This window comes from Dysidea avara, chromosome 2 (assembly GCF_963678975.1).
Source record: "Dysidea avara chromosome 2, odDysAvar1.4, whole genome shotgun sequence".
Classification (NCBI taxonomy): domain Eukaryota; kingdom Metazoa; phylum Porifera; class Demospongiae; order Dictyoceratida; family Dysideidae; genus Dysidea; species Dysidea avara.
In genome coordinates this window covers 19,458,302-19,485,313 of record NC_089273.1, presented here as the reverse complement: position 1 = coordinate 19,485,313, position 27,012 = coordinate 19,458,302, and the positions used below count along the sequence as shown (strand labels likewise).

At 37.8% G+C, this 27,012-nt stretch overlaps 1 long non-coding RNA gene across 1 annotated transcript; it reads right to left on the bottom strand.

Moving 5' to 3' along the window:
• Window positions 1-2,618: 2,618 nt before the first annotated feature.
• Window positions 2,619-27,012, bottom strand: LOC136246780 (uncharacterized). The gene is made up of 3 exons (XR_010696833.1): window positions 26,941-27,012; window positions 3,158-3,206; window positions 2,619-2,712 (listed from the first exon to the last, which is right to left on the bottom strand). It is a non-coding gene; the product is annotated as an uncharacterized lncRNA (long non-coding RNA).

Genomic DNA, 27,012 nt, shown 5'->3' with positions numbered 1-27,012 from the left:
TAATAGTTGACATGACATTTGCAACAAAGCTGTGAAGCTTCAGTAACATTTTGAGAAGAAGCTTTGGAGGAAGTATTTGTACATTCGTTCCAACCCTATATGCTACATATTGCCACCATCATACAGTACAATAGTACATAATAGGGACCACAAAGGTGTGGGCATGACCCATGAAAAAAATCACCTAAAACCAGCCTCACTTTTCCGTGATGACGATGAGGCAGCATTGATTAGGCAGAACTAAGCCCAAACAAGCCTTCAGATCAACTCGAAATGTTTTCAACAAGTTGCTACGAATTTTTTAAAGAAAAAACTATTGGATTTTCTAGTGACTGTCTGGTTGACTGAGCAACTGACTGACTGGATAACTGACTGATTCCTTCAGACAAGCATAACTTGGTAGTGGTTAAGGCTATGGGCTTGATTTTTCCACTGTTTGATATCGCTTCAGCTGGATACTATTGTTACAAAACAAGACAAAAAATAAAGCTACCACATAATCTATTTAACAAAGAATTGATTCAAGAGATAGTTACTGGGTTCCTGGTTTGTAGAAGTAGCACAGCATCAACTTGTTCTCTCATGATTTTTTGTAACATCATAATGTCCACACATACTGCAGTAGAAAGAAGAATAGGACCAGGTTTATTGTTTGTGTCTGAATGAGTGCCCCAACTATCAATTACTGAAATAGTGAAGTGATCATTAACCTTCATTTTCAGCTATGTTTAGCCCGTTACACAGCAAGAACATTATGAGGAGGACCTCTGCAATCAATCCAGTTAAAAAGGAAAACTCAAACAATTTCCAATACAAACGTAGGGAAGCCATCACATAGTGCTACTGCAAATTGACACCTTGTGCTGTCAGCAAAGATAAATGGTATATACACAAAGGAGGACACAGGTACATAAGTCAATGAAACATACATTGTACATGTGGAATACTATAAGACACTGTTGGGATGAAGCAATTTGAACAGTGTAAAAATCATTCATATAGCCTTAGCCACTATTAACTTCTCATATCAAGCAGTTGGTTGGTCAGTCACTTGGTAAGTCAGTCAGTCAGTCAGTCAGATAGTAGAAAATTCCACTTACACTCTGAAGACACTGCTGGACTCTGACCAATCTGCCAAGGCACCTGTGAGGTTGGTGTATTATTGGCCAGGAAAACCCATTTGATTATATATTATTTTGCTATAACTATAATTCAAGATTGTGATGTTCATAGTGTATATCAGGGATCATGAAGGTTTGAAAATAGACAAATTGTTTAGTACAACAACATAATTATAACAGGTGATATTAAAATCATAACAGGTTGGGATTGTTAACACTGGAAATAACTAGTGATTATAATTGAATAACATTATGATATATCATGTGATCACATCACTACTAATCCATACCATATTTTACCAGTTAATAGTCATGTAAACTAAGGATAGTAACTACGTCACAGAATTATAGTCATAAAAGCTACCTTTAAATAAGAGCCACTATTTCTATCTGAATATTCTGATAAAAGTGTTGTTAGTATTACATGTAACACTTTCACACCTCAGATCAAAGGAGCTGACCAGGCTACATTTTGTGTGTAGCACAGCTAGCCGGGCTACATACGAAATGTAGACCGGGCTACAACTGGGCAGTGATTATATAGATGTTGATACCAAAACCAATTGTGGGGATCGATTAACACTCACATGATTAGGATATACGACTTGGATTTTGCTATAAAACCACTCAAATGGTGAGCGTTTTGTTATCCTCGCGATCCTACAAGTTGAAAAACGTTGGGTTAAGGTGAAAATTAGTGCTATAACTTATTCATCAATCGTTTCAGCACATTTTGAAATACGGACATGCCCCCATCATGAAGCTACTACTATGCACGGAGTAACCACTCTACAAGAAAGCTTACCTGTCTAGGCCTTTATTGAACTGTGTAGTTTTTCCATAAACGATTCAGTAGCACTGATTAAAACATTAAACTTGCATAACGGACATTCTCTATCTCTAGGATATGTCCGTTTATCATAACCAAACGTAACCAGAACGTACTAGCTGCTGACCCATAATCGAAAATTTTAGGTATGCAAACAAATTAAGTGGCTGCACTTGTATTGGCTTGGGTGATTGATCGCCCTGTACAGGCTATCAGCCTAATAAATGTTACATAGTAGCTGTAACATGGGCATTAGGGCTTTGCCTGCTATGTATGCCCTCTGCCCTCGGGCAGTTAGGCATACATATCAGGCAAAGCCCTCATGCCCATGTTATAATTATTACATGTAGCTTGAAGTAGAAACCATACAAAAAGTTGCTTTAAGCCAGTTGTGTTCTTGAAGTAGTTTATTGGGAACCAAATGGAAAGATGGTTAAATGAGGTCAATCATTAAAATAATTCATATACACACAACTAGCTTACTACTACACAAGCTCATAGTAACTACCCTCAGATAGTAACCACATTCACATAGTAGCTGTATACTATTGTGTTGAATGGTATAGAAGTCACAACTATTAACTGGGAAAGTACAGGTATGGTTTTTGTGTTATATTACCATACCATTGTACTGGATTAGTATGTAACAATACTCACTGGTGTTATGTCAGCATTGATATCAATGTTGTTATCTATTATGGTAGTTTTAACCATAACAGCATCTCCTTTGCAAATAGCATCTCTCAGTCTCTCCCTCTCCTCCTACAACAAATATGTACCATTACTCACAAATGTATCACATGACCTTCACCACACCCACTAATTTCACAAATAATAAACAAGTTTCACAACACCTCTATACCAACCCTACATGTACCTGTATAGTACAATAGGAAATGTATATGGTGTACATGTTGTGATCATTTGTAATTTTGAAACTGGGAAGAGTCCTACACAGGACTACAAGTACATATTGAAGCCTATGATATGTAGAAGTGTTAGTAGTGGAATAGTGGAATAGTGGAAATGAAGAATTTGGTAGTTGCTACAGTAAATCATTCTTAACTGACACTACAGTGGGTTGTGTCATAACAATTCTGTACTAGTGTATATTACTGTGACAACTGGACTGTCTGTGGATAATAAAATTTCTTCAAACTATTAGACTATCTACAGACATGTACACACAATAAATTATATTACTCACCACAGTTGGTTTCCTTCCTGTCCCACGTTGAGCCATACCAGCACTACTACTATAGTAGTAATAAAACATCTCATAATGTGTGCTCTATACAACATTATAATGTACACACATGTTCAGACCACAACACAATCATTAACAACACAAACTGAATTACTCATACTCAATCATTATTATGACACACATACATACACATCTAATGGTAGGTGTGTGTACACCAGTGGTTCAGGTCACCTGGGTCACATTCAAGTCATCCAGGTCTCACCCACTTTATAGAATATTCAGGTCTGACTCAGATTGGATCACATGTGAAATGTGTTAATTAGTTTGATGGTGTGGAAGTGTGTTAACCCTTTAAGGACTGCTGCTGTAATATTATGTCCAAGTGTATATTATGTAAACAAAAGGCTGTAACTCAACAGTAATTAAAGCTATGAGCTTGAAATAAAGGCCATTATATTTGCCACCATTTCCGTTGTTCATTTCCATTTTCTGTTTCTGGTTTCCATTTCCATTGTTTCCAATTGCCCCATTCAGGGTCTTCAGGACACACCAGACACTGTCTGTCTGTCTGTCCATCCAAATTAAATTAAAATCAATAAACAAACAAATGTGTCAACATAACAAGGGAGTGTCACATATGCTGTAGGTAAGTCTGTTATTGTGGTCAAAGACTGACTGACCAAAGTATCACTTAGATTTGTGACTTGGACCAATACCCTGAGTATTACCTGTTACTCGATGATAACTATTAAGTTTTATGTACTTATCAATCATGAGTCAAACTTGTATCTTTGATCACTGACTTGGTATAAATCTAGCAGGATTGACTTGCAAATTTTATAATATTCACAGATCAATCTACATGGATCATACCAACTGGTTTATACCCAGCTTTTAATAAATATACAGTACACATGAGTAATAGGCCTGGCCATAGATACAGTGTTATTTTGATTGTGGAAACTATGATCAACCGACGATTTGGTAGAGTTTAAACTGCTACCCACTACCCAGGGATTGCAGACTGGTTGTTGATGGCACCTCTAGGTACCATCACAATCCAATTTGTTTCCATATACGGAAAGTTATTTGACAGAATTGCAAGTAACGTACAAGATGGTGGTAGTGTTCCCACTTGAGGATTGAACTTTGTACAGAGTACAAGGAGATGTACAATGAGTGAGCCAGTGCCAAAGTGTGCACAGTTAGACAATGAAGGGACCCTAAGGCACCATAGAACAAGCCAAGGAAGGAGACTGGCAGTGACGCATGGTGATGGTGAAGTTGGCTGAGTCTTCCTTGTGGTCCTTCTCTTCTTCGATGGTGGTGAACTTGTCTCTACCTTGACCTCAATTAGTGTAGCTGGAGCTGTTACATGTTGAATTACTCATGTCAATTACATAACCATTATTTTGTATGACGTACAGCAGATTTTTGTAATTTTGCCATTTCAAATATACATGTGTGGATTTTAAAACAGCCGTGCGAGCTGTTTGAACAAAGTGATGCATTTCTGGTGAGCCTTTTAATGATGTACAGTTCTGTTATGATTATTCTATAATGAAAATCTTCAGCTCTGGATGGCATGAACTCAACCGTGATATTTAAAAGTACATGTACATATTGAAAATAGCCATTGGGATTGTGCACCTAATAAAATTTACTGGTTTTAGCAGAATTCTGCATATCTACCAACATGGTAAGGCCAAAAACGCATGAGAAACGCATGTGAAATCATTGTGTGTTTTTATGCCATTTTAAGCATTTAACATAATTTTGGTGCGTGTCCCTTAAATCAATACATTAAGGTGGCGATAAAGCAATGATGCGCAAAAGTAGCCAAAGCCATAGCAAATACATATGACGTAACATATCATATACTACACAATTTGTGGTAAATCAGGCAGGCTTACCAACAGTGTAAAAACAGCCATGAATAACAGGTGAGTTGTTAGCAAAAACAACAAGCAACTGTACAGTTCAGGAGGAATGTAACTCACCTTTACAACAAATTGACAACCTTGACAATGTGAAAACAAGCGCCACTAATAATTATTATTTGTTTCGACTCACCTTACAGCCTGTTACAAACATTATCTTTTCTTTGTAGACACGGCTTGAACTTCAACTTCGTATGAATGGTAAGCAATAGTGTCTGAATAATTCTACGTATTAGTATATCATATATCCATTCTGTGGCTTCTTCACTTGGTGCAAATGGTGGAACTAGGCTCTCATCTGCTTGTAAACGCCATATATTTCGACCTGTAAATCGCTTCTACTTATTGATATGTAGAATGATTCTTGTAATAGTATGCTTTCATCATGTGAAGTATTGGAGCTAAAACTTAAGGTTATTGAGAGATAACACGTCTTCTGTAATCCACTAAGTCCGATTTCGAGAGCAGTTCTACGCTTTATGCTCTCTACAAATGATAGATTCTTGTATGCATAATTTATTTGTCTGCAAAATTAAGTACTAGCTTTCAATATGTCTTAAATTGAAACCACGTTGAGACACAGCAGATTGTTGTCAAGAATGCGTGTTATTGCTTTAGCGCCACCTTAATATCAAAAAATTTGATATTAATGTATTGATTATCAACCAAATAAATTCAATGCGAAGATTACAAAAAAATCGCTGAAAAATCACTGTAAAGCTATTTATTTCAAATGCTGTTACGTAATTATGGACTGTCACAGAACTCAGTTCCATGCTCCATCAGCGGCTAATAAGCTCCTGACTAGAGCTACAGAAAAAAGAAAATCCTAGGTAGAGCACCAGGCCTTAAATTAATGTGCGGTCAGGACAAAATCTGCACAAATAGCACAATGTTTGCACATAATGAGATTTGAGCGGACACACATGTCCTTGCTAAACCAATAGTGGTACCATAAAGCGGGCGTCTGGATTCAGTGGAATGGAATGGTGGACTGGAATGGTGGAATGGACTGGAATGGAATGGTGGAATGGAATGGAATGGAATAGTGGAATGGAATGGAACGGTACTTAGGTAATTTCAACTAGTGGTCACCTCTTTTAAAAGACCACCTTCTAACAAAGACCACCTCTTTACAAAGACCATTTAACTTTAATATCTGAATTGTTGTTTTAGAGCCCTATAAGACAGTCTTATTGGTATACCAGTGATATCTGATTTATGATACAATACTGTAATAGCTATATACCCACACAAAAAAACAGCTTGGCTATACAAAAAAAAATGTGTCCACGAAATTAAAAGCAACTGGCGGAGCTAACATATATACTGGCAACTAAGTATAATTTACAATAATCTTGGTCCTTTATCATTGACTTGTGCAGTCTGACTGTATTAATTCCCTGTAAATCTAATTGGCTAGTAAATTGGTACCTCTCTCAATAGTCTGGTGTTGTAGAGGAGAAAAAAGGCAGCTAGTTCTAAGTCCTTGAATTAGGTTAGGTGACCTAAGGCTGCAGCACATGTTGCTGTCAGACCTTCAGTGCTGGTCACTATAAAGTGCTAATAATAATAAATTACTAGCCAATTAGAGTTACAGGGAATTAATTAGGAATGCAGCAAGACTGTATGAGTGAATGATGATGGACCAAATTTTTATAAATTATAGCAAGTTATTTGTCAGTATATCTTGGCCTCACCCAAATAATAGCTCCTTTAGTTGTCAGTTACTTTTAGTTTGATGGGGACGTCACTATATACAGCCAAACTGTTTTTGCATGGGGTATATTGCTATATTACAAATCAGATATCACTCTGATTTTTCTAGGCATGTGGTGCACAACTGATCAATAAGACCATTCTATGGGGATACACTCTAAAACAACAAGATGGCAGCATTTTAAACATTAAAGTAAAACGGTCTTTATAAAGAGGTGGTATTTGTTAGAAGGTGGTCTTTATAAAGAGGTGACCACCAATTGAAATTACCAATATACCGTTCCATTCCACCATTCCATTCCAGTCCACCATTCCATTCCATTCCACCATTCCATTCCAGTCCATTCCACCATTCCAGTCCACCGTTCCATTCCACTGAATCCAGACGCCCCCATAAAGCTGATGTGCACATGTTTTTTGTAGTGCTAACAATAACTGTCACTTGGTTGCTAGGAGATACTACATTTTCCCAACCCAAGGATTTACAGGTAGGTATAAACAGTGGACCCAGGACCAGGGGAGCCGGGGGAACCACGAAGATCCAACTTTTTTTGGAATTTTATACAGTTGACAATATTCTATACTTGTACTAGATACCTCTGCAAGTAGTCTTGCATGGCCAATCCACTTTTCCCCGTCACAGTGTCTCACATGTTTACACCAATTAGAAATTATAAGCACCTCTGATAAAGTGTTTGAAGCTGACTGCATTTATAGGCCACTTGTGAGACCACTTGCCTACTGCACAATAAGCATAACAGTCTATTATGTTGCCTAGCTACTAAAGTTTAGTGAAAATGCACTATTTTGTATGAGTCCGGTTGTAGAGTTCACTCCTGGGATGAAACTTTCCAGCTACAAGGCTTAGCTAGTAATTGTAATTTCCCCGGAATCAAGACACACGGTAGTGTGTCGTGCGGCCCAAGAAGCCGGCGCGTAACACCCGTGAGTATATTGACAGGAAGAAAGAAAACGCAATTTTCGCACCTCCGTAGCTCTGTGCTTCCTTGATGAAACAAGACGATTTTTGCTGTGGACATGCCCTCCAACTGCAGCACTCCACATTCCTAATTTGAGCGAAATCGCTTCGCGCGTTCCCGAGATATGCAACTTCACAAATTGGCTCAGTTTCTTCGTTTTCTTCTTCTTCTTCTTCTTCTTATTTTTCTTTTTCTTGTCGCACACTTACAAAAACTGCTATAAAACTCGAACGCCATATCCGATTGCCTTGAAATTTGGCACACAGAAAGGGGATATAATGGCGCATCTCGGTACCAACTTTGGCTGGAATACGATAAACAGGCAAAGAGGTATGAGCGATTATTCAAGAAAAATAACACCAATATGTTGTTGTCACGCCTGCAGGGTAAACCGCGTATGGGATGAAGCTGAAAATCGGTAGGTGAATAGGTTAACTATTGAACCTCAAACCTTTTGTGGTTTGAAAGAAATCGAGCTAAAAACCAGGAAGATACAACGAAAAAACCAACAGTGTGTAACAATTATGCAATCGAGATCACCTAATAAAAAAATGACTGCTTGCCACGCCTACCAGATAAACCGCTTGGGGTAATGCTTTGAAAATCGTTGTACAGATGGAGTAATTATATTAGAAAGGCTCATCAATGGTGTAGAAGAATCAGACTTAAAGCCACTGAGTTATAACACGAAATCCAACTTGGTTGGGCAAGTGCGAGATCGAGATACTCTAATAGAGCAGTCATCCTAATAGAGCAGTCACCCTGAAGAGAATTCAAGAGATCAGCTAGAAATAAGAAACCTGTATAGAGATCAGCTACACACAAGTCACCCTGTAGAGAGATCAGCTAGAAGAAGTTACCTTGTAGGGAGTTCATGCAACTATGGAAAGAGATAGTTCAGCTAGAAAAAATCACCTTGTAGAGTTCAGCTACAAAGAAACCAACATGTAGAAAGTTCAGCTACAAACAAATCGCCCTGTGGAGAGATCAATAGAAGAAGTTACCTTGCAGAGAGTTCAGCTACAAAGAAACCATCATGTAGAGAGTTCAGCTACAAACAAATCTCCCTGTAGAGAGATCAGCTAGAAGAAGTTACCTTGTACAGAGTTCAGCTTCAAACAAATCACCCTGTAGAAAGATCAGCTAGAAGAGGTCACCTTGTAGAGAGTTCAGTTACAAAAAAACCACCATGTAGAGAGCTCAGCTACAAACTAGTGACCTTGTAGAGACATCAGCTGGAAGAAGTTACCTTGTAGAGAGTTCAGCTATAAAGAAACCATTCTTTAAAGAGCTCAGCTGCAAACAAATCACCTGTAAAGAATTCAGCTACAAATAAATTACCCTGTGGAAAGATGAGCTAGAAAAAGTTACCTTGTAGAGAGTTCAGTTACAAAGAAACCACCATGTAGAGAATTCAGCTACAAACTAGTGACCCTGTAAAGACATCAGCTAGAAGAAGTTACCTTGAGAGAGTTCAGCTACAAAGAAATCATTATTTAAAGAGCTCAGCTGCAAACAAATCACATATACAGAATTCAGCTACAAACAAATCACCATGTAGAGAGATCAGCTAGAAGAAGTTAACTTGTAGAGAGTTCAGCTACAAAGAAACCATCATTTAGAGAGCTCAGCTGAAAACAAATCACCTGTAGAGATTTCAGCTACAAACAAATCACCCTGTAGAGAGATCAGCTAGAAGAAGTTACCTTGTAGATTGTTCAGCTACAAACAAATCACCCTGTAGAGTGATCAGCTAGAAGAAGTTACCTTGTAGAGAGTTCAACTACAAAGAAACCACCATGTAGAGAATTCAGCTACAAACTAGTGACCCTGTAAAGACATCAGCTAGAAGAAGTTACCTTGAGAGAGTTCAGCTACAAAGAAATCATTATTTAAAGAGCTCAGCTGCAAACAAATCACGTATACTGAATTCAGCTACAAACAAATTACCATGTAGAGAGATCAGTTAGAAGAAGTTAACTTGTAGAGAGTTCAGCTACAAAGAAACCATCATTTAGAGAGCTCAGCTTCAAACAAATCACCTGTAGAGAGTTCAGCTACAAACAAATCTCCCTGTAGAGAGATCAGCTAGAAGAAGTTACCTTGTAGATCGTTCAGCTACAAACAAATCACCCTGTAGAGTGATCAGCTAGAAGAAGTTACCTTGTAGAGAGTTCAGCTACAAAGAAACCACCATGTAGAGAGTTCAGCTGCAAAGAAATCACCCTGTAGAAAATACAGCCACAAACAAATTGCCCTGTAGAAAGATCAGTTAGAAGAAGTTACCTTTTAGAGAGTTCAGCTACAAAGAAACCACCCTGTAGAGAGATCAGCTAGAAGAAGTTACCTTGTAGATCGTTCAGCTACAAAGAAACCACCATGTACAGAGTTCAGCTGCAAAGAAATCACCCTGTATTAAATTCTGCCACAAACAAATTGCCCTGTAGAAAGATCAGTTAGAAGAAGTTACCTTGTAGAGAGTTCAGCTACAAAGAAACCATTTTGTAAAGGGCTCAGCTGAAAACAAATCACCTGTACAGAATTCAGCTACGAACAAATCACCCTGTAGAGAGATCAGCTAGAAGAAGTTACTTTGTAGATAGTTCAGCTACAAACAAATCTCCCTGTAGAGAGATTAGCTAGAAGAAATTACCTTGTAGAGAGTTCAGCTACAAAGAAACCACCATGTAGAGAGTTCAGCTGCAAAGAAATCACCCTGTATAAAATTCTGCCACAAACAAATTGCCCTGTAGAAAGATCAGTTAGAAGAAGTTACCTTGTAGAGAGTTCAGCTACAAAGAAACCATTCTGTAAAGAGCTCAGCTGCAAATAAATCACCGGTACAGAATTCAGCTACAAACAAATCACCCTGTAGAGAGATCAGCTAGAAGAAATTACCTTGTAGATAGTTCAGCTACAAACAAATCACCCTGTAGAAAGATCAGTTAGAAGAAGTTACTTTGTAGAGAGTTCAGCTACAAAGAAACCATTTTGTAAAGAGCTCAGCTGCAAACAAATCACCTGTACAGAATTCAGCTACGAACAAATCACCCTGTAGAGAGATCAGCTAGAAGAAGTTACCTTGTAGATAGTTCAGCTACAAACAAATCTCCCTGTAGAGAGATCAGCTAGAAGAAATTACCTTGTAGAGAGTTCAGCTACAAAGAAACCATTCTGTAAAAAGCTCAGCTGCAAAGAAATCACCACTGCCCAAGTTTCAAGGCAATAGCTCTTTCCAATCTGAAGTTATCAATTGTCAAAATTGGCAAATTGGATGTGTGTGGAAGGCCCCTTTTCGCAAATCCGGTCACATATGTATTATATATATAATTCGTACATTTACTGATAAAATATTTAAAGTACATCTACTTCATCTTTTCTTCTTCCTGTAGTAAAGAAAAAAACATAGATTAAAAAAGTCCCAAAGCTGGCCATAGGCCGGCTTTGGGGTATACAAATACAAAAAGAAATGAAATCTAATCCAAAACAGCCAAGCTGTAAAAAAAGTGTGCGGCCCTCAGAAAGGCTATGGTGAAAAAAGATGTGAAATCCAAGGTGGCGGCCAAGAAATGGCTGTGATGGTAGGTTAATGGTAAAAATTTTAATAACGACAATTCAGGTGAATTTTTGTGCCGCTTCACAAAATTTACCTGAATTGTCATTATTAAAATTTTTACCATTAACCTACCATCACAGCCATTTCTTGGCCGCCACCTTGGATTTCACATCTTTTTTCACCATAGCCTTTCTGAGGGCCGCACACTTTTTTTACAGCTTGGCTGTTTTGGATTAGATAATTGTTTACACAATGCTAGGTGACATAATAGACTAGTATGCTCATTGTGTAGCTGGAGAGTGGCCAATAAATGCTGTCAGTTTTAGACACTTTTTCAGAGGTCCTTATAATTAATCTCTAGCTAATTGGTATAAACATTGTGTGAGACACCGTAACAAGGAAAAGTGGATTAGCCATATGAGAGTACATGTAGAGGTACCTAGTACAAGTACAGAATATTGTGAAGTGTATAAAATTCCAAAAATAGTTGGATCCTTGTGGGTCCCCAGATCCCCTGGTCCCAGGTCCTTGGTCCCTGAGTCCACTGTTTATACCTGCCAAGGATTTACCAATGCCACCTCCCCTTTGTACTGCTATCACCAGCAGCTGTAATGACCATAGCCTGGTGGTATGTTGCAGCATAGATAATATTATGTCGTATGGATTGATCGGAAATGCCCGTATCATTTACATAGTGATGTCATGGGCCATGGCTGTGTTCTGCTGTTTCGCTGCGTAAACTTTATGGAATCAACAGGTGGTAGATTTCACTGTCCTTGTAACCAGCAAATTAGTGTTTGTTGTTTACAGCTGGGTTAGTTACCACCTATACTAATTGGAGGCTCTGGGCAGAGACGCTGGAGAGTAGTAAACAACAGCATAACAAAATTCAGGTTCAAAGTTGAAATATGGTGTTTCAAAATGGTAGTGCAAATTTCCTGAAAAAACATAAAGTGCAGCATTGTTTCTTTGCTGCTGTTTACACCACTTGTAGCAGGTAGAGTGTAGTAGGCTAGCTAGATGTTCACTGCTTCGCTGTATATTTCCACTGTTTCGACAAAACTTCCCAATGTCCACAGACAAGCTGTGTTTTTGTTCAGTACACAACGCAACACAATAAACAATGTAAAAGGAATATCCACGTCTTCAAACTGGCCTTCAAACAAGCCAGAGAAAGCTAAACAGCCACTCAGTACATTTCCTAATGTATTGGCTCACTGTAACTAGGATAGGAAAATAATTAACGGGCATTTCCTATCCATTAGGAACGCATACATCATCTATGGTTGTAGCTATATTATGTGGTTGTATTTAATTTCAAACTTTCAATAGAAATTCCCTATTCCAATTCCAGCAGTGTAAAGTGCTCCTCTAGCTCATGTCTGTACAATTTGACTCTATGTCTGTACATTTGTGAATATGTAAGGACATTTGTCCTCAGCACCTTAAACATTAAATTAAGGTCTGGAACACAAACCCTCAAAACACACATTTGTGATGAAGGCAATCAACTCACTGCGATTACGTATGCTCGTTGCCATTTGAGACATAAAGTTAACAGAAGTTTGAGAGCGACCAAAGCAGAAATTGCCCTTAGCGTCTGCCCATAGATATATACTAACCTCATCTATACTCTACCTGGCAAGGGGGTGTCACTCCAATACACACTGTAGTACAATCTGCGACCACGGTCGAAATCAATTTTCGATTTTGACGCTGACTTTCACTGAAAATTTGTCTTGACCATTGATTAATTTTCACTGTATTATTGTGCACTACTTACTCACTAAGCTTTGACCGTGCTGGGAAAACTTGACCATTGTTCTTTGTGAAAAATTGGCCTTGTTCATTGACCTTTAGTTTTACTTTTGGCCGCGGTCGCAGATCGCAGTACCTATATTGGAGTGACACCCCCTTGCCTGCAGTTCTAAGGCCACGCTGACAGCGATAGTTCCACAAAGAAAGGAATTTTACCTTCGCTGTAGCGCTTATTAATTCCTACTGTACAAATTCAATAATTAATATCACCCATTTACAATACAGCCAAACAGCTTAAGAAAACTGTAAGTGAGCGATTAAAAGCCGAGTTAAAATCAGTGGTTGGGTTTGGTTGGCCTGGCCGAGCGCGACAGAATATAACGCCCTTCCAGCATACAAATATTTCAGTTGAGTGGAGGACAAAGTGACCTCTCACTAATAAATCAAGTGTTTCTATTGTTCCTGAGCAATGACATTTCCCCGAAGGGGTGGGGCACGATATTGATTTGTTCATTACCACAAATACCACACAAATATAACAAACACTTACCGTGTATACTGAAATAGAACACTTGAGTGGAGATCGCAAGGTAGTCTTCTCCGCCTAATTCACGCCCTTTATTTCACGTGATCAGTAATTGAATAAGAGTGGGCGAGAGACTAATGATATACACAGGACACGGGAATGGCGTGGACTTCGCTTCGCTGCTACAAAGTATCAGACAGTAACCTGCGATAGCAACTTGTAATAGTCTTTATGATTTAGATACAGAAGTATTAGCAAAAACTCAAAGCCGGTAATAACACTCCACGAAATATTCCATTATTCCGTATTCTTCCATTATTCTCCGGATATTCTTGCATACTGTACGTGTTCAGTAAAATTCACCTTGTAACAGTCAGCTGACAAGTCAGTATGCTATCTAGCTGACACAAATCTTTAAAAGGGAAGGACAAGCTTAAGCATGCTATTATGCAGCTTTTCAGTATGGTTGTGCTAGTCAAATAATGGCTTTCGGCCGGAGGAAAAGCTGCCAATTTTATATCAGTACTGAAATAATGCAGGGGCGGAGTGGGGGGGGGATTCAAAAGGTTCCATGGAACCCCCCTTTTGAAAGAGCCCCTTTTACTCGAGATATTCTAATAGACCAATCAAATCAAGATCAATCATAGTAGTTTTTTGAGGAGCAGTGTAGCAAGTTACTGTATGTATCTACTGAGTTATAAATAATGAAATATAGTTGGTGAGGGCATCTATGGTGATGGGAAGCTATTGTCAGCAGCTGATGACCTTTTTTTTGGTCTTCAACTTACAGCTAGGCTGAAGTTGCAATTCAAAAGTGGAACCCCCCTTTTTTATAGAGCCTCTGCAATGGACTGCCTGCCTGCATGCAAATATGCCTGAGTCCAGGATGGGAAATGGAGGATTTATTTGGAGTGGCCTAAATGCCAAGAGAAATCTTGACTGAGTTATTTAGTATATAGCTATGTACCAGTGATATTAATGCTGTCTTAGTTGGCTGCTGGACAAGCCAGCCTAGTCCTTACAGATGTAGGCCAGTGTTGTAATTGAACTGAGGATGGAGCATGATTGGCCAATGGAGATTTAAAGTATAATATATGGATAAACTATGTAATCTATAATGTTCTTCATCATGCATGGCAACAAATGAGGCGGTCTACTCATGATCACTACTGTAGGTAGTTTCTGGGCCAGTGTTGAAACCAAGTTGGGTCACCCAGGATAACCAGATCACATTTTGTCTGGGTCACCTGCTTTACACAGAATACCCAGGGTTGGTGAAAATGAGATCAATGGATCATTATCTCCTTTCTATTATCTCCTATACATGTATGTACCATGTGAATATAGAGAATGCACAATGTATGTTATTGCCAAATGGGATGAAGCTGTTATAAATTGCACATTGTTGATATAGGTCAACTTGTGTAGTACGACTTTAAGTGTATAGCAAATCCAGAAGTGTACTGTATTGTTTGGTTTGGTCCTGTAGTATCAGTGTGTCCCAGCCCCCTAGCTTTATCGATGAGGTGGTCACATAAGTAGCTAGTACTATAAAACCAACTACATAAGCTGCCTGTAAGTAACACAGGGTGAGGCAGTAATCCAAAGTACTGTAACACTGTGACTACGATAAATACTTTGTTTACATTGTAGCTAAGTATTTCATACTTTAACATCAAGTTTATTCTTCACATACTACATCTGCACTGAATGTGATGAACATGTATGGCTAGGTAGTAGTAGTGGTACTGTAGGTGTAAACAGTGGACCTAGGATTTGGAAATCAAACCTTTCTTGGGTTTTTATGCACTTCACAATGTGTACTCATTCTGTACTGTACTAGATACTTTTGCAAGTCAATTTAAGGTGTCTACATTTCCTCATCCTGGTGTTTGCACAATACAAATAATTATCGGTTATGAATTAAACACCTACGTCAGGGGCGGATCTAGGATTTATAAAAGGGGGGGGGGGGGGGGGCTAACTCAAGGTACTAATCTGTTGGGTAGAGGTATGCAAAGCACACCTCCCAGCATGCGAAGCATGCTGGAACTAGGGGGTCTGGGGGCATGCCCCCCCCCCAGGAAATTTTTGAAAAATAGATGCTAAAATACTGCAATTTGGAAACATTTCCACATAAAATTCATAATATTTTCTGCCTGTAGATATTTCATATACTGCCTTTAGATTATAGGTATGGCTTTCTAAAGCATTTTGCTAATCAAAATGTTTGGGTAGGTACAGACAACCAAGTACACAATGCACCCCTCTCACAATTGCACAACACCGAGTACGTGCATGTTAGAATAATATAATGTTGAACGTGGAAAATTTTGAAATTAGAACAATACAAGATTGAATCTGAGAGCATTTTCAATGAAAATTGTGTACCTGAATTAAGTATTGCCATATATATTAACTACACAAGTGGATGAATGAAGCCCTTTAAACAAACCAATGTACTTCATTGTATATATGTATAGGTGCAGGCAGATTTGGAAAAATTCCATAACAGAACCAACTACATGTTTCCAGTGAATGTTCTATTAGAGTAGTTAGCTGACTGCTCTATTAGAGTATCTCGATCTTGTACACCTCCAATGCTGATCCGGGTCCTTGTTACATAAACTTTAGCATAAATCCACTGATAATACCTTGGAAAGATGTTTATAAGGTGGTTTTATGAGTATTTGTATTATTAGTGATCATATAATTATGCTAAGACAAAATTTCATTATAATACTCAGCATATTGATCAAGTAAAGCCTAAATATGAAGGGGGGGGCTTCAGCCCCCAAAGCCCCCCCCCCCCCCCCCTAGATCCGCCCCTGTACGTAGTCTAAAGAAGGTTTGGGACTGCTTAGCACAGCTAGGCCACTCATTCTCTACCCACACAAGGATACCATATTAATGAACAGTGTTAGGCAAGTTACTTTGTATAAGTAACTAGTTACATATTACATATTACTTGCAACTGAACTATTTAGTTACAGTTACATATTACCCATAAAATAAAGTAACTGTAATAATATTACATATTATATTACTTTGTATCCACAGCCTTAAGCTGTCAGTGTAAAACTACCACTTTAATATTTATCACGTGACATGATTGCGTTGTTGGACAATGTGCAAATCTTGGTTATAAATAAGAAACTGGGGAATAAGCTTCATTCATTAGGCTTCGTTACTTCGTTGTTGCTAGGCGTTACTCAGAGGATAACTAACGATATTAGTAACTTCGTTATTTGTAGTAATAATATTACGTAATATTACACTTGTTACAGTAATTATATTACTTAGGTAACGCGTTACATTTGTAAGTAGAGTAACTTGAGTTATATTAACTGTTTTTATAGCGTATTTCGTTATATTACTTAGTTATCACAAAAGTAATAATATTACGTAACGCGTTACTTATGTAACGCGTTACTCCCAACACTGTTAATAGAGATTTCCAACTAAATTAAATAATTAACATTCCATACATTCATTGGTATGACAAATATTGTGCATTTTGTCAGGGTCATTTTAGTACAAACCCCACCTCAATCAGTGGTTCCTATCAAAAGATATAAGGAAAAGAAGTTGAAAGTGTGATGATTTTTGTGTACAGCATTTAAATGCTTTTTATGTATATTGCATGGCACCAAACACAATATACAAAGTGTCATAAATCTAGATAGGAAACTAATAACGACATGAAATTTTCACCACATAACTATTTTATGAAGAACACCATATGAACTAAGTAAAACCTCTCAAAAGTGACCACTTCTTTTTAGACTGACCACTCAGAATATTACAAGTGATTCACAAATAAAACTGTGTGTATTGTGTAATACTAAGTATACACAGGTACTTAATGCAATTTCAAGGATAACTAACTAGACAAATCAGTAATATTTTATAAACAGCAAGTACTGGCATCACAAGTCACAATTAACACGTACTTCGGAAACATGACAATCAGATAACACACTGTAAGAGCAACATTATTTTTAAAATAGATTTGTTTGGACACTGCTCAGCTTTATTTGTCACATTGTAAGCACTAAGGATGATAATTATTATATAACACAATGACATCACTATACTACAAAGAGAAATTATAAATAGTTTCTGATCAAAATTACAATCACTGAAGCTGCTATAAAATGGATCAAAACAGCAGTAAATACACCAGAATATAACAACAGGTACGTGTGAAGCCATGTAAGGCTGGTATCACATGCCAGTCTCCAGTTTTGAAAAGATTATGCTCAACCTTGAACCTTATTTTGCAATTCCGCGCAAGACAACAAACTGCTCACCTTCAAACTATACTTGCATCGATGCAGGGGGATGCCTTGAAGCCCAGGGTGATTGTAATGCTGAATTCTGAGCAGTGTTAGATGGCGATTTACCTTTAAAAGGGCCATATTTCCATCGTAATCCTACATCAATCGTCCTCCAATCAAATAACACATGGCAAAATCGAAATCAGCATATACGGTTTGCCCAGAACCACTTTCTTCGTCCTCATCAGCAGAAGATTCACGCGGAAACACTCAGAAACTTCGGCTATCACAGGTGCCACATTCTTCCAATTAGAATTACGTACGCAATTATTTGTATGGGCTCCGTATGGGGATTTTTATTTCTCAAACTTTGATTTGCTGTATTTCAATAAATACCGCATAGATTTTAATCCAGTAAAGTGCAATACAAAGTACGAAGCATTGGCTACTATTTACTGGAACGGCAGCTTGTGAAACGTTTATTGAAGGTGTATAATTTAAGTAGCAAAAATATGTGTGAAAATTGGTAGGTTGGAAATCGCTACTGTTAATGGACCCTAGCAACTATTTGCTTTTGTGTGCCAAATGACACTTGTAGTGTGTTTGCTAAGCTAATTGTGTAACCTATACAGTGATTGCTTCACTGAAGCTACGCATTTCCTTGGAATAATTACTTACACAAAACAATTGCAAATTAAAGTTATGCAGCTATGGACTACACTGTTAGAATTGATACTCTTAAAATTATTGATTGCTTCACTACTTGAGTCAAAAATGGCTGCCAACTTTTGTTTTAACATTGTAGCATACATGAGTAATATCACACCACATGCATGATCAATTTATATTTTGCATGTGTACTAAGTGAGTATAACTGAGTAAATTTGAAAGTGAAAGTATTAATGGCAGCAGTAATGAGCATTATTACAATAAGATCAAATAAGTGAGTAGAAGGACAGCAAGAAGTAGAAAATAAAAAAGGAGAAGAAGTAAGGTTCATGATCATAACCTATAGGCAGCTACAACAACCAATAATAACAAGCTTCTACACTACAGGTACAAAGGTCAGTCAGCAGTAAACAGTTACTGTAGCTGCCAATTGTAACAATAACAATCAGCTGCCAGCAGCAGCAAGCTATTAATAGAAGCACCAGCTATCTGCAAGCAGCAGTATAGCCTGCTAAAGTAGTTCACAGCAAGAGCAACAGCAAGCTTTAATAGCATAAAAACTGCCACAGCAGCAGAGACACCAAGTGTGGCATTGAAGAGACAATAATCCTGTTCGTGAATGAATAAAATTATTTACTTGTACTTGATGCTTACTTTGTAGTTCTAGAACATTCTCTTAGTAGCTAATTTACTAAAGTTAAATTCACACTAATTAATTTATAATTTACCCTCTGAAAGTATTAGACAGCACACATTTATATAGCCACACTAAGATATTGTCAGCATTATTGTAATGCACCATGTTTTTTTTTTTGTTTTTTTCTGGAGGTTCTGTTGTAGCTGAGTTAGTGGTACGTATCCTCCTCCTGTGGTGAATAAATGTCAATGTCAATACAGTCAGATGAGGTGGTATCAGGTGTGGCTATAGCCTTTGATGTTACTCTTCTATGATGTAGTTGGTCTGTGTGACATTTCATGGTCCTACCATTATTATTACAATACTAAAGTCACTGGACAGAATATGCCAGGTATCAACTTTTATGGTACATTTTATTCTCTGAAAATTACAGTAGTACGTGGAAACATGGGTTGTGATCTGGAGTGCTTGCTTTTGATTTGCTTGTTTATATGTCAATAATTATTGTTGTTTTGTGTTTAATATCATATAATTGTTCTGGCCATCCATGACAAACAAACAGTGACCTTAGGACTTCAACTGTCTTCTCAGTGGTATATAGTGATTGACATCACTTCTATATGTCTGACCACTTCAAGTGCAAATCTACAACAATGAAATACATGTTACCCAAGTATGTATGGCTCTGCAAAATAAACATGCAGGCCATATCCAAGTGTGTTATTTAGAGATGAAGCTGGATTAGCTTGGCTAGCTTAGCATGAGTTAATAATACTCACCCAACCTTTTAATTGCTTTGTCTAGTCCAGTCCACCAAATTATATAACTTTGTGCAATTGCCTTCGTTCTGGTGATTCTAGGTTGGCATGAAGAGATTTCAATACTTGTGAATGAACTGTCTGTTAAACAATTACACGCTTACCCCATGTCTATACACATCACACAACCATTCTCTACACCAAGTTCATTCTCACATTGGTGCTTTGTAGGGCCATCCCTCTTGCATATTATGGCAGACTTCACTAAGTATGGTATCACATCTAGCAGCTTTCTGAATGTCTCCAAAAGTTACAGTGATTACGACTCCCACTCCATAGAAGCATCAACTACTAAGATGATTGGTAAGTAGGGGTTATAATGAGTAATGTTACTACACAAACTAAAGTTAGCTGATTCTTCATTCCAAAAAGTTTTGGAACTCTCAGTTGACCAACTCCATTTCTTGTTGATTGTAAAAGAGTGTTCAAAGGGTGTAAAAGTGTCAGCAAATTTTCCATGATAGTTAATCAAGCCTAAAAATAATCTAAGCTGCTGCATATTGGCAGGAGGTGGGGTTTTTACTTGGAAGGGACAGTTGAATATCATCTTTAGTTATTAGATGTCCTATGTACTCAGTAGACTTTAGTAGGAACTCAACGTTCTCCAGATTCAGTCTAACACCATGAGTAAGTCAAGTAAACGATACAGAAGTGACTGTCTCTTCATCTGAGCCAATATGTCATCAATATAGCAGCACACTCCAGGAATTCCTTGTAGAATAGCTTTTTGAAAAATAGCTAGAACTAAGATAATGCCAAAAGGCAAGCAGTTGTAGGCATACAGACCTTAATAATCAAGTAAGGCTTTGAGTTGTCTTCAATTAGTAACTGTAAGTATAGGCTTGTGACAAGTCTAGCTTTCTTGTTGCTAAGTAGAAAAAAGCTCTTCAGTTATTTATAAAATAATCCTTTGACATCATCTGCTGGTCATTACATTCACAAATTGGGATGTTACTGAAAGACAACATGATTGTTACTGAATATTTGCTAGCAGTAAAATCATCCTTGATGATCCATTGAAGAATCTTGCTGAAGCTGAATTAAACTATTATAGTTTAAAATTAGTCATTGAGTTGCAAAGAAGTAATTGTGTAAACATGTCAGTAAACATGCAGTTTCCAATTATTTGGCACAAGTTTTTATTGAACTGTAACTTACACGTGCATCTCAGTCTTTTAATGGGTCATCATTTTCATCCCATGGATTACCTAAGAATGTATTGTCATCTTGTATGTACATTTTTGAACAAACATTGGCATGTATAACCTGTAGTGCAGAAATAGTCCACCATTGAATCTATTGAAAGTAACCCTGTTAACTTTAGAGGACATGTCTTAAATTATACTAAATACGATCCCCTTTGTGTTACTGTAATGTCAAGTGGCTGTACATTACTGCCAGTGCCACCAGTTACCAGTTGAGAATGCTGTGCAATCACAAAGAAACTAGTTCACTGCAATTTATTACATCACTTGATCAACACATGTAGAGATAAGAAAATATGTGATCGGTCACTGCGTCCCATTTTTTTAAAAGCTTTAACAGCAAACTCTAACCAGCACTTACAAAGCTGTTACCATTGTGAGTGTTCAAATCACAATGCAGCAAACTGCAAAGTTAAGGATGCTCAGTGTTACAACTGTGGCAAGAATGGACACATTGCCTCCACTTTTCGCTGTAACGCTCCCCAGACCATGCAGAGTTCCTCAAGTTAAATCAACTCCTGGACAAATGACAAACAAAAGCTCAAGCCATGGGCAAAAAGACTCACCATAGTTATCTGTGACTTATGAAAATACCAACAGCAGTGAAGATAAATTTTGGCTTCATAGAGTGGACACTGATTTTGTGAACTCATGCTGCTGACCCCATTATAGTTTCATCATTTTTAAAGCTAGCTCAATTAACAAAGGCAGACAATCACTATCATATCAAGAATGGCCCCAAATAATTCTTAAAAGTGGTAGCTTCTTGAGTTAATAGCAGACAATTTTACTAAACTAGGCCATAATCAAGAATGATTACTGCATGGAACAGGTTTGACTGATCCCTATGTCTAAAAATGCATCATTCACTTTAAAAAATGTATTACTGGTATTTAGAGATTGGATATGAAAAAGCCATTTGGCCTACTATCTCTTTATTGTATATTTTGCGCTGTCCATTAATTATAATACTATAAATTTGAATATGGGTATCCAGAGGGTTTCTGAAGTTTCCAGAAACTGGTAAAGTATATTCAGATGATTTTGCAAAGGTATCAAACGTTCAGATCGAAATACTCTAATAAAGCAGTCAACTACCCTAATAGAATAGTCACATTTTGTACTTATTTAGAATTTGCTTAATTTATAGTAAAAGTTTAAATCCATTTCCCAAAGTTGAAAATATTCATGATGGCATGCTCCCAGATCCTTAGAATGGCATCCATACATGTCTGTTGTATGCATGCACATGGCTTCACCTCTTAATTCTAGATTCCTGCTCATGCCAGCACAAGCAGCCTAAATCAATCAATTCCTAACATATGTTTAAAAAGGCAGCTCATTCTCAGAATGTGCAATTTTCAAAATTTCCTGCCCCCCGACTATTTAAGTGTGCATGCAACAGAAATGTCACCAATATTCCTGGAGCTGCCCTTGTGAAGGTTGATACAGGGACAGCCTTCTCTGTCATATCAGAGGTCACCAAACAAGCTTTAACAAAATTCTACTCTTGTCTAATCTGGTACTCAAAACATACACAGATGAATGTATGAAGGTATAGGGCACACTCAGTGTAAATGTACACTATGGCAACCAACTGAGTTGGACCAATCCTCCCAGGTAGGAATTGGCTGAAACAAATCCAACTTGACTGGCACAGCATTTTCACCATATGAACAGCTGAAGCCACTTAACTCACTTCAACAACATGAGATTGTGTTTTCAAAAGAGCTTTGAAAGATTCAGCCATTTACAGCTCACTTCACATAAAGCCAGATGCTACTCCATGATTTTTCAAGCCATTACTAGTTCCCTTTGTAATCAAAGGTGCCATCAGCTAGCCAAGAACTTGATCAGCTAGAAAAACAAGGGATTATCTCTAAGGTTTCTCATAGTCAGTGGGCAACACTAATTGTCCTACTTCCAGAGAAAGATGGGAAATTTTGTGTTTGTGGAGATTAGAGAGTGACCATCAACCAAGCTTTGTAACACTGCACAATATGATATAATTATTTCCATGGTGTTTCTGTAATGAAACTTAAATGAAATTTCCAGGAATGTGTAAGTTTGTCACAAAACTGTCATAATTCATGCAAATTTCCAAGAAACAAATTTGTTTACATTAATTACCAAAAAGTAAATGTGACAGAACTGGTTGTGGTACTTCTGTCAAGTAGAGTTTATTGTGAAACCATATTTAATACAGGTGTTAACACAGTTGGTTGAATGTTGTATTTATCATCACATGCAACAGATGACCATCTTGTATAATTAAGAACAGTCAACTATAATGTCCCACTAGTTGAGCTACACCAGTACATGCTCTGTTAACCATTTATTATCCAATACAGATAATGAAATTGTATGATTTGTGTAAACTTTGTGTGATACATATGGACCCACCCATTAATTAACCCTTCAAGCTATATGGCAAAGTGACACTACTTGTTAATGTAATAGAATGAAATATTGGACAACACCAATCTCATAATATTTATGACAGTATGCATAATCATCAGCAGCATAAGCCTTGGCCACTAAACTGTTTCTGTCATAAAATAATGTCTCTATAGTAGTAATTTTATACAGTTCACAATATTCTATACTTGTACTAGGTACCTCTGCAAGTAGTCTTGCATAGCCAATCCACTTTTTCCATCACAGTGTCTCACATGTTTATACCAATTAGAAATTATAAGCACCTCTGTTAAAGTGTTTGAAGCTGACTGCATTTATAGGCCACTTGTGAGACCACTTGCCTACTGCACAATAAGCATACTACTCTATTATGTTGCCTAGCTACTAAAGTTTAGAAATATTGTGAAAATGCGCTATTTTGTATGAGGTCCCGTTGTAGAGTTCACTCCCAGGATGAAACTTGCCAGCTACAAGGCTTAGCTAGTAATTGTCATTTCCCTGGAATAATTGTTTACACAATGCTAGGTGACATAATAGACTAGTATGCTCATTGTGCAGCTGGAGAGTGGCCAATAAATGCTGTCAGTTTTAGACATGTTTTCAGAGGTCCTTATCATTAATCTCTAGCTAATTGGTATAAACATTGTGTGAGACATTGTGACAAGGAAAGTGGATTGGCCATATGAGAGTACGTGTAGAGGTAAGTACAGAATATTGTGAAAAGTATAAAATTCCAAAAATTGTTGGATCCTTGTGGGTCCGGTCCCGGGTCCACTGTTTATACCTACCCAGGATTTACCAATGCCACCTCCCCTTTGTACTGCTATCACCAGCAGCTGTAATGACCACAGCTTGGTGATATGTTGCAGCATAGATAATATATGTCATATGGGTTAATTGGAAACTCCCGTATTATTTACATAGTGATGTCATGGGCCATCCTCGTTTCGCTGTGCGTAAACTTTATGGCCTCAACAGGTGGAAGATTTCACTGAAATTGTAACCAGCAAATTAGTGTTTGTTGTTTACAGCTGGGTTAGTTACCATCTACACTAATTAAAGGTTGGACTGGGTAGGGACGCTGGATAGTAGTAAACAACAGCGTAAGAAAATTTAGGTTCAAAGGTGAAATAAGGTGGATCGAAACGATTGCACAAATTTCCTGAAAAAAAAACATAAAGTGCAGTGTTGTTTCTTTGCTGCTGTTTACACCACTTGTAGCAGGTAGAGTGTAGTAGGCTAGCTAGATATTCACTGCTTTGCTGTATATTTCCACTGTTTTGAGAAAACTTCCCAATGTCCACAGACAAGCTGTGTTTCTGTTCAGTACACAACGCAACACAATAAACAATGTAAAAGGAATATCCACACCTTCAAACTGGCCTTCAAACAAGCAAGAGAAAGCTAAACAGCAACTCAGTACATTTCCTAATGTATTCGCTCACTGTAACTAGGATAGGAAAATAATTAACAGGCGTTTCATATCCATTAGGAACGCATACATTATCTATGGTTGCAGCTATATATGTGGTTGTATTTAATTTCAAACTTTCAATGGAAATTCCCTATTCCAATTCCAGCAGTGTAAAGTGCTCCTCTAGCTCATGTCTGTACAATTTGACTCTATGTCTGTACATTTGTGAATATGTAAGGACATTTGTCCTCGGCACCTTAAAAATTAAATTAAGGTCTGGAACACAAACCCCCGAAACACACCTTTGTGATGAAGGCAACTCACTGCGATTACGTATGCTTGTTGCCAATTGAGACATAAAGTTAACAGAAGTTTGAGAGCAACCAAAGGAGAAATTGTCCTTAGCGTCTCTGCCCATAGATATATACTAACCTCATCTATACTCTACCTGGCAAGGGGGTGTCACCCCAATAGACACCGTAGTACAATCTGCGACCACGGTCGAAATCAATTTTCGATTTTGACCGTTGACATTCACTGAAAATTTGTCTTGACTATTGATTAATTTTCACTGTATTATTGTGCACTACTTACTCACGAAGCTTTGACCGTGCTGGGAAAACTTGACCATTGTTCTTTGTGAATAATTGGCCTTGTTCATTGACCTTTACTTTTACTTTTGACCGTGGTCGGAGATCGTAGTACCTATTGGAGTGACACCCCCTTGCCTGCAGTTCTAAGGCCAATAGTCCCCAAAAGAAAAGAATTTCACCTTTGCTGTAGCGCTTATTAATTCCTACTGTAAAAATACAATAATTAATATCACCAAGATATCACCCATTTACAATACAGCCAAACAGCTTAAGAAAACTGAAAGCGAGCGATTAAAAGCCGAGTTAAAATCAGTAGGGTTGGCAATGAAAAAATCGACCCTCCTTGGATTAACTTTTAACTCAGGTGATGAAGCCTACCAATGGTCTAGCTTTAGATGGTGGGTTGGGTAGCGACCAAATGCCTTCCGTTTGGGATATAGCCGTGTCGTAAATTTTGACGAATTTCGGCTCATTTTCATAAAAATGGGCAGGAACATCTAGAATGTTGTCCATTGCTGTTTTGGGTTATTGGGTGAGGTGCTCTACAAAATACACTTGCTTAAAAGGTGATTTGCTGTACTTCAATTTCGCTAAAACGGCGCTTGACGGGTGTGCAATGAAAAATCAACCAACTGAAACTCACTTAACGAAGTCCAAGGTTGGTTTTCTAACTCCCAGGCACCTTTTTGGACCTTATTAAGTGGAGATTTATAGTGTTTACGTGCCAACGCAAACTGATGCCCTCGCTCACGCTATAATTTTGAAACTCGCAGCATCTGTTTCACCAAGAATACGCATCCGTTTTCGATAGTATAGTGACCACCATGTAATGCACCGTTCATGGAAAAATTGAAGTGCTCTAAATAGCATCGCTGATGTTGCTGCCCATTTTTATTTAAAAACCTGAAAAATCGCGAAAACTCAAAATGCGCACTACAGAAACAGCAGGGGAAATACCGCATTATTACCCTATGGTTTTGATGTAGACTTGGATAGGATTGATCACCCAAAGTTGGAGGAGAAACTATAGAGATTGATTTTTTCATTGCCAACCCTAAAATCAGTGGTTGGGTTTGGTTGGCCTGGCCGAGCGCGGAAAAATATAACGCCCTTCCCGCATACAAATATTTCAGTTGAGTGGAGGACAAAGTGACCTCTCACTAATAATTTATTCTATTGTTCCTGAGCAATGACATTTCCCCGAAGAGGTGGGGCACGATATTGATTTGTTCATTGCCACAAATACCACACAAATATAACAAACACTTACCGTGTATACTGAAATAGAACACTTGAGTGGAGATCGCAAGGTAGTCTTTTCCGCCTAATTCACGCCCTTTTT